At 39.9% G+C, this 11415-nt stretch overlaps 1 long non-coding RNA gene across 3 annotated transcripts; it reads left to right on the top strand.

Moving 5' to 3' along the window:
• The first annotated feature begins 8300 nt into the window (after nt 1-8300).
• On the top strand, nt 8301-10880 carry LOC112839477 (uncharacterized). 3 transcript variants are annotated; one of them, XR_003212212.2, is made up of 3 exons: nt 8301-8485; nt 9963-10221; nt 10681-10880. It is a non-coding gene; the product is annotated as an uncharacterized lncRNA (long non-coding RNA). The 3 variants fall into 3 exon arrangements; XR_003212211.2 differs by having other exon boundaries at nt 8301-8592; XR_012382131.1 differs by lacking the exon at nt 9963-10221.
• Nucleotides 10881-11415: the final 535 nt, after the last annotated feature.

Here is an 11415-nt window from a genome sequence, read left to right as displayed (position 1 = left end):
AAGGTCCATTCTTTTTTAAGCTCATAGGTTTCTTGTAGTACCCTGTTAAATGCAGCCAACAGTAACCAAACTATGAATGTTCTATTTCCAGCCTCTTTTCCTAGAACCATAAAATCATTGGATATATGATCCGCCTTCTGAATTATCACAGGCAAGAGTTTTACCAAATATTTTACACCCATAACTTACCCTTCCAGCCTCTAATAACAATTTCTCCACTACCCTGTCCTTAAGTCAATGCCATGTAGTCAGACCTCCTCTTTTGACACCTCATGACTAATACCAATTTCAGTAGGCTAGGTTATGCTATAACAATCAATAACCAAAAGAATCTTAGAGGCTTATTACAAGCAAGTTTACTGGAGGATCACAGCTGATATCCAACATAGGATGGCAGGATAGCTCTGTTCCTGTGAACATTCAGGGACTCAGAACTGATGGAGTGTCCATTCCAATGCTTACCTCCATGATCACTGCCATCCTGAAAAGACAGTGTCACAAATCATATTTAGGCTCTTAAAGCTTTCACCTGAAAGTGACACATGACATTTCTGCTCACATTTCATTGGCCAAAACAAACTACATGGCTACACCTCCTGTTAAAGGAGGTAAAGAAGGGAGATCCCACCATGTTCCAAAAAAGTTGACAACCCCTAGTATTTGTAAACATCACTAATGACCACTCTTACAACTTCACTTATTACAGACAAACTAGCATCATTATTGACATGCCAGTGTGCAGCATGGGCTCAACAAATGTTGCATAAATTAGTGAAGTACTACTCAATAAAAGGCTGATAATTCCATATATACAAGAATTGTTCAATATATACAAAAAATGTTTACTTAGTGAACTGTATTTACTATTTGCAAAGCTTCATACTAGTCACTGTATATAAGTTGTACTCTGACTTCAAGTTGCTAACACTACACGTAGATGCACACATGGAGGGTAGATGTAAATAAAACAAAACTATTTATTGCAACCACATTTTTCCAAATGGTAAAGGGGAAAATGCTCTAATAAATTTAACTTTTAGTAGACTAAGTTTTAAATATAAAACCCATTCACTTTACCTATTATTTTAGAAGAACTTTCAATTTTGTTTTGGTCAAACTTCTTGCCTTTTGTAATGAATGCTCCTTAATCTTTCTGTGTAACTTTCACGGATTCGCAGTCATTATTCTAACTGGAAACATCTGCTGCACCATACAGAAAATGTAGGAGACTGGGATGAATATAAATTGATTTCCTATGATCTGAAACTTGTGCCTTAAAAAAATTCTTCATTCTTACAGTGTTTAGTACTTAGCAGTTAATCAGTTTAGTACATAGTAGTAAATATAAGCTTATTTTCCTGTATAAAGGATGAAAGTCATTTTAGTTGATTCCTTTGGCTATTTAGTATATTACATTTCAGTATTAATTATTCCAAAATCATGTATGAAATATATATGCATTAGAAGTTTTTGGAATACACAGAATTGCTAGAGAGTTTTGAGGCCACTGAAATGACCCAAGCCTCCCAAACTCTAAGGAAGCATCCTTAAATGCCCACCTCTCTTTAAACGTAAGCTTTTCAAGGGCAGGAACTGTATTCTATATACTTCACTCACTTTGTTTTTTCAAATGGTGCTTATTGTATGTTTTCTATTTCTCATTGTAAAAGGTTTGGAAAATTTAAAAAGATACAAAGTTTTGTATTACATCTGCTCTACAATTTTTACTCTCCCAGAGTGGCTAGTATATAGTCTTGCACAGAACAGGTATTTAACAAATGTTTGCTAGGATTAATTCAAAGAAAGATTTAGAAAGATGGAAGTACAGGCCTCCAGGAAGAGTCAGAAGTGAGGCATATTCTGATGACCATAAGTAGGTTTTATAAGATGACTGACAATTTGAGATGAAGGGCTTGGGTTTCATTTAATCCAACCACCCATCTCTTGCTTGAATTCCCCCCTACAAAATCTCCACCATTTAGTGTCCCTGTGAAGGGAAACTCTTCCTCTCCGAGGCAATCCTCTTCATCTCTAGAAGCAGATGAGAAAACAGTAAAATACTGAGATTTTGAAGCACAGAGAAAAAGTTGCAGTACGTAAGTCATTAATTGACATAATCCAAAATTAGGCGTTAACATTTATAAGTACAAATTTTGTGATTTATTTTACCTATGTTTTCCTTCCTTTTATTAACAGAAAGAAATTAAAGTGCAGTATAGCTCAAATCAATATAATTGCTAGATACACCAAAGAACACAAAAATAAATTACAGAAGCACATTCTCCTCTCATTAACTAAGGAAGAATGATTTTAGATTTGACATAATATACTTCATTATATAGTTAGAAAGTTGTTCCATGTGTAAAATGAATGTTTTCATGGGAAACCAAACTATTTCCTAACAATTTGGTTCTTATTTTTATAGCTAATTAAACCACTATTCATAAGCAGAACTTTCATTTAATTTTCTAAAATAATACATAACCTATGAGAATAACACTTGCAAGGTAAAAAAAAAAAATTTCCTCAATTTGAATACTATCAAACATTTAAAAAATACAAAATCACTGTTCCACTCTCTTCTCCCACTGCACTGACTTCCTTGTGGTAGTAAGGAGAATATAATTAATCTGTTAATTCTGTGCCAGATTTATTGAAACCTCTCCCAGATGCTGTTCTTCTTACCTAAAGTTAGGACCTGGTGTTGGACGAGGCAGAAACACCACAAAGACAGCATTTCTCACTCCATGTCAAGATCCTCAAGCCAACTGCAAAATGGCCCCCAGATGTTGCCCCAGTGTGAAACAAAAAGACAAATTTCCTAAGCTTGACGTTTAGATGGACATCTCAGTCCAGCTATCTGAAAAGAGTTTGGCTCTTTTTATCCCCTCACAAATCAGTGGAATTGGTCAACTAGTGAGTCAGCAAGGCCACTACTGGTGATTCATATGAATAAATATTAACTTTCCAACATATACCAAGTTGAACTCCCCAGTGCCTTCTCTGTAGCTTCCTTCCGAGTGCTTCCCATCTGAGTTTTGCCACCTGAGCACTCCAGACACAGGCCTGCACCCCTTTGGGAGCAACCCAACACTGTTCGGTAGACAGGAAAAGAGGAATGTCACAGTCAGCAAAGGAGCATCTAAAGACCAGGGCTAACATGTCTGTTCATCCATTAACAAAAGGAAGACATGTATTGTATGTCCACCTCTTGCCATGACATTCACATACATATGACTGCATTCAATCTGTAAGACAATCAAGTGAAGCAGGTTTTGCCAACTTCATATTAACATGCAACTGTGGGTGGTGATGAAGGATCAGGAATTAAAGTCAGTTTGGTTTGGTTTGGTTTTGCTGATTCCAATTCTAGGGCTCTTGTTCCATTGCCTCCAGCTTAGTAGAGGTACAGCTCACAGTCACAGGGAAATAGATGGATTAACCTTCTTAACAAGGACGCAAGGTAGTAAAAAGAAGTTCCCTTTATACTGACAAATAGTTGAAATCCATTAACTACAATGATTAAGGCTTCATAGTACCTCACGGTAAACAAACTGACTGATGTTTTCACATCTCTAAGAATTACTGCCCTTTATAAAGACATCAGTTTTTAGAGAAGGGGTAATAGCCCTTATGCCCTTAATGATGATAATCATAAATTCTTCTCCTCTTCCGTCTTAATTAGTTCTCCACAAACTGGTATTCCCACTTTCCTTCATGTTTTTAGTTAGCCAATGATACATGCTGATGCCAAGGACATCACTGCATTTTCAGACCCCACACCCACAGCCTAGCATGGCATTTAAAAATCAAGGTTTTTGATAACCACAGAATCAAGCAAGACAGTAAGGATATGTTGAGTGAATCTCCATCACCTGTACTAGATTAAAAACATTTTTTTCTACAGATAGTACTCCATAATTGGGAACATACCCCTGTTTTCTGGTCAAGTTCTTAAAGATGTTAATCTGTAATGTATAAATTTCTTTGATTGGCTCTTCACAAAAATTCTGCTTCTCTATTCATACCATATGACTTAACAAGAGTTTCTTTATAGACTTTGATTTTAACTGAGAGTATTTCTTGAAGCATGTACAATAGCCAATTTTAGATGTGTGGCCCATTATGTGTAGACATGGAGCGCACCACTCAGATCTTTCAAGAGAGCATTCTGTGATGAGTACATGGGGCGGACAGCATCCAGCCGCCATAAATTTGGAACCACGGAAGCATTCACACTAAGGTCCCGCTCCCTACAGGCTCCTCCTGGCCAATGACTAAGCCCAGGAGAACTAGAGCTAGACCATATCTGACCAACCCAAGACTCTGCTAATGGGCAGTTTTTGCTCAGAGACTGCCCTGACCACAAGTTCCTCAGAGATGTACAGACTAAAGCCATTCCTGCCAATCCTCTCCCTTCCTCCCTCCTTTAACTGGTGTGTCAGACTTACCCTGTGGTCGAAGACTCTTAGGTGCCTCCTTCTGCTCCTTCTCTATCTTTCAGAGCTGTTTCCCTCAATAAATCTGCCTGTCTAGTATTGTTTATATATCAGTTTCATGGAGGACCCAAAGGTACAGATGCAATTATTAATGATTTTTAAAATCCAAACTGTTAATGATTTTAACCTTTCAGTTTGTGGCACGTAAATTTTACAAGTTTCACCTCCAACTTGGAGAGTATACCAAGATACTGAGATGATGTTGGAATTAGTGTCTTTTTATCTAACTACCCTTTGGGAATATTGGTCACCCAAGTGAGACAAGATTAAACAAAAGGTGCCTTTAGTTAGAGTTTCCTTCCACTGGGAACTGATATCTTGTTTTGTTTCCTAACGTCCTCTCTTGACATTTTTGCTTGAGTGTGCTGTTCATTAAGGTCTTCTTCTGAATGGCTCTGTTAGCACAGAAGGGTGTGACTTGTAGTAATTTAGTCCTTGCTGTTATAACTGGGAGAATTAGGTTATAGAGGAACCAGTGGGGATCAACCCCCAGAAAACTAAAGAACAGGCTTTAATGGCATGCTCATCTAGTCTTTAATACCACTATCCAGGAAAAACTCTGTTTGAAAGCATGACCTTAAAATTATTCCAAACAAATGGAAATGCAACTATCTTCCAAAGCCCTACCAGTATGACTTTCAAAACTCTTGAACATTTTGAAAAATATTTTCATTTGAGTAAGGGCTATTTTCTCTGTATTTTCCTTTATTCTTTGAATCCAAGATCCATAAATATAGGACATTCAAGGGGGGAAACTTACTCTAACTGTAAGTACACAGAGAGAGACAAACATACACTCAACCCAAGACAATCACTGGTTGACTGTATCATCATAGATTAGATTTTCCCTTTCTAGAGTGTTACCTAAATGAAAGGATGCAGTATACTATATGCTTGGCTTCTTTGGCTTAGCATAATGGTTTTGAGATTCATCCATGTTGTAGAATGTATCAGCAGTTTGCCCCTTTTGATTGCTGAGTAGAATTCCATTCTGTGAATACAACAAATTATTTAGCCATTCACCATTTGATGAATATGTATTATACTTTTAGTTATTATGAATAATGCTGCTATGAACATTTAGGCATAAGTCTTGTGTGAAATATGTTATTTCTCTTGAATAAATACCTAGAAGTAGAACTGCTGATGCATAGATTTAAGAGGCTTCCTTGCTTAATTAGATAATCAAATATACTAAGTTACTTTCATGTGTCTCCTAGATCCTTCTAGATCCTTGCTAAAACTCTTCTTCCAAATGTTTCCAGAGAAGTTATTTTGCACTGTAGATATTTTGAGGTCTTACACACCTGTGAATATATTTATTGTGCCATCGTATTTTAATGATATCTTTGCTGGATATAAAATTCTAGATTCAAACTTGCTTTTCTTCAACATTTTAAAAATTTTACTCTCTGGTTTCTTTTTTTTAAAGATTTTACTTACTTATTTTAGAGAGAGAGAGAGAGAGTGTGGGGAGGAGGGGCAGAGGGAGAAGAAAATCCCAAGCAGATTCCACGCTGAGCACAGAGCCGGATGCTGGGCTCAATCCCAGGACCCTGAGATCATGACCTGAGCTGAAACCAAGAGTTGGACACTTAACTGACTGAGCCACCCAGGTACCCCTACTCTATAGTATCTTATGTTTACTGTTGAGAAGTCAAATGACAACCTAATCTTATTTTTTATAGGTGGCCTCAGCTGTCCTTCTGGAAACTTATAATAAATGTTTTTCTTAATTTTTAATATTTAAGTGAATAGTGTATTCAGATGTGGCTTTTTCTTTATCTTCCCTATTTTAAACTCTGTGAGATCTCTCAATCTCTTCCATTTTAGCATTTCTTTCATATATTCCATTTCTTAAGTCCTCCCAGATGTTTTCTCAGAAAGTTCCTAGGTTATATTCATTCTGCTATTTATTGTGTCTCAGATGTTTTTATTTTTACCATTATATTTGTCACCCTTTATGCTTCCTCTTGGCTATTCCTTACAAATGCTTATTCCTGTTTCACTTCACCAATCTTCACTTTTATATTTTCTGGAATATTGACTATGTTTATTATATAATCTAGACGTTATATAAGTTACTTGATTACCAAATAACTTTTATTTGTAGCTGTCTTGTTCAGATATCCTTTTTATGTCCCTTATGTGTTCCTTTTCCTGGGGTATTAGCAGCTTTGGTTAATAATATCCAGTCAAGGGTGGGTCAAAGATGAGTCTCTTATCAAGTGCCATGCCTGGCAGTTTTGAGATGGAGGGTACTCCAGACTCTATGCTTATGCCTCATTTTGCCCAGTCACACCTGTTTTATATTAAACATCCCTATATGTCTACCATGTCACTTTCATTCCTAAGTATTTTTCTTCCTTCATTATGACCACCCACCTATCAGGGAGGAGGAAATTCTCAGGATCTGGCCAACAGCCTGGTTATTTGCTCCTTACTCCAGCCAACATCTCCAACTCTTCCTTAATGTTCATAGTCCTTCTGACACCAAGCAGGTGCTGTTTTTCTATCTTGCAGTGAGCTTGCAGTGGTACAAGCAGGCATAACTCATAGATTTCTCAAAAATATGTTCTATAGCTTATGAAGTTATTTGTAATGAACATAATAACTAATCTCAAGGACAGAAAGCATGCAAAGAGAAAATAAGACACTGGATCCCACATGACCCACTTCAGTTCAAGGGAAAACTATAGACCACTTCCCCCAGGTCCCTTGCCATCCACCCCTCTCCTTCTGAAATACAGTAGCTAGTAGGAAGTGGCCAACTCTGGTAGTGGGGAAGAAACAAGTCTGCCAAGCAATGCCCAAGATGAAGGACATTTATTTTCCTACTTAGAAATAAGGCAGGCCTCTCCCCCCTCCACCGCCCACCACCAGATGCAAGCAGTTCTACTTTTATTGCATTAAAGACTTTTCTGGAAGCCTAGAAGAAAGAAGCCAGGTGAACTTGTCTCTTTCTCCCTCTAGTCCCCCAGATAGTCCAAACCTTTATTCTCCGTCCCACCTTGAAGTTTAGCTCCTGAATTGTGGTTCTGACACCCTTGTCTCCTAGAAGGTCTATGAAGATGGTTTTAGGGAGGCTGGGGTTGTCGCAGAAGGCAGAGGGAGTTAATTTCTGTTTAGCCTGAAAATTCTTGGAGGGGTTGGCCACCACCTCCCCAGAACATCAGGAGTCAGGGTCTGGGACATTAGAGAGGAGCAGGTACCTCTGGTGTCAACCCAAGGTCAGGGCCCAGGTGGGTATGCTTTTCCTGAGGCACTCACTAGAGACCCATAGAACTAAAGGGACACACACAGGAGGCAAGTCTGACCTGGGGCCTGGAGACTGGTTCCCAGGAACCCTGAGGTCTCCCCCTAAGGAGATACAAGTAAAAAAAATGAGACTGATGAGAAAAAATGAAACCATTATTTCTACAAAAAAGGCCCGCCCTCCCCAGGCATCCTGGTCAGCTGGGAACCACCTCCACCTTTACCCCTGTGGGGGTTTTACAGGGAACACAGTGGTCAAGCCACTTCCTTTGGAGGCTGGCAGGCCTGGAGCCATTGTGCTGGGCATGGAGCTCAGCTATGGGCTCCTGCTTGGGGCTGGCAGGGGCTGGGCCCATTGAACTGGGTTGGGGGTTGCTTCTTGGGCTTGATCTTGGGGACAGGAGGTAGGGCAGGGATGGCAATGCTCTCTCCAGCATGTGGGGGTTGCCCTAGGTGGGGATCTCTGGCCTGGTGCTTCAATAATAGGATCATGACCTCATCTATGTAGCCATGGATATGCAAGTCAGCATGGCAGTCATACTTAGTGGACAGAGGGTTGATGATGACCAGCCAGCCTCCCCAGCTCGAAGAGGGCACTTCAACGACTGGAAGGATAGATGGAGGACACAAAGGCAGGTGCATTAAGACAAACAACAAGCTCAGACTACTGCTGGTGTTTGGATAACTAAGAAATGGCACAACAATAGAACCATAACTCAGTGAAAAAGAAGGTTAGTGAGCAAGGCCATGAGCCAAAAGGAACATATCTGGTATACTCTGAAGGCTTGGTACAAGAGACCTGACTTTTTTGGCCTGGAAAGATCCTGCCACCAGGGCTGTGAGTGACCTTGGTATTACTCTCTTGGGAATACCAAGATGGGAGGGGGGAATAGGGGTGGATTGGATACTGTGGGTTTCTTACAGGATATCTCAACCAAACAATGAGGACAGGTGTGATTTACTTGTCAAGAAGTCATTTTCTACAATATGGTTCTAAATCTGCTTGTTAGTTTTGAGTTCAAGGCAACCATGATTATTTCCTACTCTACCACCAGGCTTCTGGATAGGGTCTCAGGCTTATGAAAGCATAATTCCCTTTGCCATGCCAGTGAAAAAGCCTGAGTCCTTGATGCCAAAGCCATCTCTGACACCATAATTACCTCAAAACTAAAGAAATTGATGGCCATGTCGCAGGTACTTCCTCTACTTTCTGCCCCGGTGGCCTTAACTGTCCAGCTCAGAGCTATGCTTTAATTTCCTTCCACATCTCCTATTGACATTAAGCACAAAATCAGCCTGACAGGGGGGCACATCCTCTCTCCAATAAAGCACAGCTGACAGCCCTCTGGCAACAGAAGCTTAGTGGAACTCATTCCCAATGTTTCTGTGCTGCTATTGATCCCTATGATAAGAAGTCACTACTTCTAAATGACACATCCCTAGCACTCTCTGCCATCCCACATTAATGATAGAATACAAATATATCATCTCTCCATTGTCAAAGAAAAACTTGATAGGGAGGATCTAAAATGTTTTAAGAAATCCCCACTCTGCTGGCCACAATGACATTCTAATAATTTCACCACTATTTGCTGTGTGATAATGACCAGTACATTGAACCTCTCTGGTCTTCAATTTCTTCATCAATAAAATGAGGATTTCTTCCAAATCTAATAGTGCATGATTTAATCCCTCTTGTAAAAAAAACTTGTTTTCAAGGGATTTTTGTACCCATACCTTAAACCTCATTCCTTTTACCGGCCACATCACTGAGCTTTGCTCTTTTTTCTCTAACTTGATTCTAGTCTTTAATTTTTACACACTGCACAACATTTTCCATCAGTATAAGCACAAAAGCTTACCTTACACATAGACGGTATAAACTGCGAACATTTAGGGAAGGTCTTTTTACTTCAGAATCTTTAACTTGATTATCACCAGAAAAACTAAAATCCCACTTTTACAAAGACATCCCTTTGTTTTTATGTGCCTGGGTTAGAGAGAGGGAAAAAGAAAAGTAGTAAAAGGCCTTGAGGTGCAACTTTTGGAAATTAAACCATAGGATTTTTATGCTCTCAACCCGAAATTTCCAAAAGATAAATGACCTGTTAGAAAATGCATTGCAAATAACATTTTTTTTTCCATGACTGAATATTCCTACCTCCCTGATCACAAACTGCTAGTGTTCATTTATGGTGTCTGAGGCAGGGAGAACAATATGGAAAAGGGCCTGGAAATAAGAAGGAACACAATGTCATGGAGGAACTGAAATCATTTCAGTATGACTGCGGCACAGAGTACAAGGGAGGGAGTGCTAAGAGAAGACATCAGGGGTACCAAGCAAGGCCAGGTCGGGATGGACTTTCAAAACCAGTACAGGAGGCCTGCGGGTGATGGGAAGCTGCTACAGTATTTTAAGCCTGGCAATATCATGATCATCTTGGAGTCTGGGGGCAATCACTGTGATGTGAGTATAGAGTCTGGATGAAAGAGGGGAATAACTATCAGTCTGGGGAGCTGTTAGGAGTTGAGGGAGGGAGCCCAGGCAAGCGGCTGGTAGGCTAGACTAAGGATTCTCAGGGAAGATGGATAGAAGTGAGTCACTTGGAGAGAAATCAGCAGGACAAGTTGATAAGACTTTGTTATTATGTTCTGTGTAGGGAAAGGAAGAGAGGAAACATTAAGGAATTCACCTTGGCTTGAGCAAATTCACCCTGGTTTAGGCAGCTGGGAGGAGGATGGTGCTGTTTATTAAGTTAAGCACACAGAAGATGGGAATGGTATAGAAGGAAGTATGCAGTGATTTGAGTTTGGGGAATTTTGAGCTTGAGATTTTGAGATACCCTTTACGAGCCACTACAAGGTCTTTGGCAAAGTGTGCACTAGTCTCACTAACGGTGTTCTCTGTCATGGTCTTTCTTCCTAGAGAGCACACAAGCATGGCTGTGAGCCCCACAAACTAAAGCACCCCACCCCCAGCAGCTACCAGAAACCCGTGCTATTCGGAAAGGTCGGCTGCTCACCAGACCTCCACGCTGCATAACTATGAAGCATCCTTCACATGATAGTCTTGTGGCCACAATGTACCCTTCTGTCTCAAAAATAAATTTTTCAGTGGAATCTCCAGCCCCTAGAACTCTATGGCCATAGGACAGAATCTCCATAGTGTGTTCCAACCTTTGTTGCCGCCTTCTTTACATCTTTGTGGTGGAGGAAGTGAGACAAATGAAAACATCCCTAACCGGACAAGGGAAGCCAATATATCGGGTTTGTTTTGTCACAGAATTGGGGTCTGGCTGGAGACAATGTGTGCGGCACAAACACTAAGCTGGTTTGGGGGAGGATTCTTTCATCCTATCAAGGCCAGCTGTAGCCCAATAGGAAAATCGCCTGATTTCTTTAGGTCAGACCTCTCCAAGGCTGACACCCAGACTCTCACTGGTAATATTGGAGATTTATATTTGGATAGGATATCAAAAAAATCCAAGAATGTACTGTGAGAGGGTGGCATTTATTGCTGCATTATAAGTGAGTAAGCAGTCACACTGTCACAAACCACAATATTCTCAGAAAGAATCGATTTGCCAGGAGTTATGCAGTACTTGGACATAAAATCATTAGTTATTAAAGCAATAGGGGACCTTGGAGATCATCTGGCCCA

This window comes from Callorhinus ursinus, unplaced genomic scaffold, assembly GCF_003265705.2.
Source record: "Callorhinus ursinus isolate GAN/ISIS: 27379988/994484 unplaced genomic scaffold, GSC_fseal_2.0 scaffold23, whole genome shotgun sequence".
Taxonomy (NCBI): domain Eukaryota; kingdom Metazoa; phylum Chordata; class Mammalia; order Carnivora; family Otariidae; genus Callorhinus; species Callorhinus ursinus.
Note: the sequence above shows the minus strand (reverse complement) of the source record. Positions and strands in the feature narration are given on the sequence as shown.